At 66.2% G+C, this 456-nt stretch overlaps 1 protein-coding gene across 1 annotated transcript in view; it reads left to right on the top strand.

Annotated features, from left to right (window-relative positions):
- DUSP9 (dual specificity phosphatase 9) overlaps nucleotides 1–456 on the top strand; it is a 5,029-nt gene that overhangs the window by 4,298 nt on the left and 275 nt on the right. The gene's annotated exons all lie outside the window — the stretch shown is intronic.

Here is a 456-nt window from a genome sequence, read left to right as displayed (position 1 = left end):
GGGGGAGGGGGGTTGGGGGGGAGAGCACAATACCTCATGCGGGGGCTGTGGGAAGAGGCAGGCGCTGGGAGCCTCCCCAGGGTGGCCACCCGGAGAGACCCGCCCTGCCCACTTGAAACATCCTCGGGAATCCTATTAAATGTGCCTCTGGGCCGGCTGGGACCACCGGCCTGACCCTCGCCGCTTTGGAGCGTGACCTCGCTCCAGAAACTGCCTCTTCTGCGACTGTTACTTTTTTCTTTGGGGGGGTAGGGGGTTCCCTTTCCGAGGGACCATTCCCGGTGGCGGCCTGTCCCCTGGCCCGGGCCCTGTGCTTTGCCAGCTCAGCTGGGCCCTAAGCCTCCCTGTGGTTGCCCCCTCAGGAAGGGCGCGTGCCTGCTCCGGCCACCTCATTTGCCGCCAGGGACCTGCTCGCAGTCCCATCCCTGTCCCCAAACCTCTGCTTCGGGAGGGGCT

Source organism: Myotis davidii, unplaced genomic scaffold, assembly GCF_000327345.1.
Source record: "Myotis davidii unplaced genomic scaffold, ASM32734v1 scaffold462, whole genome shotgun sequence".
NCBI classification, from domain to species: domain Eukaryota; kingdom Metazoa; phylum Chordata; class Mammalia; order Chiroptera; family Vespertilionidae; genus Myotis; species Myotis davidii.
The sequence above is the reverse complement of the archived record's forward strand: the minus strand, read 5'-3'. Positions and strand labels throughout refer to the sequence as shown.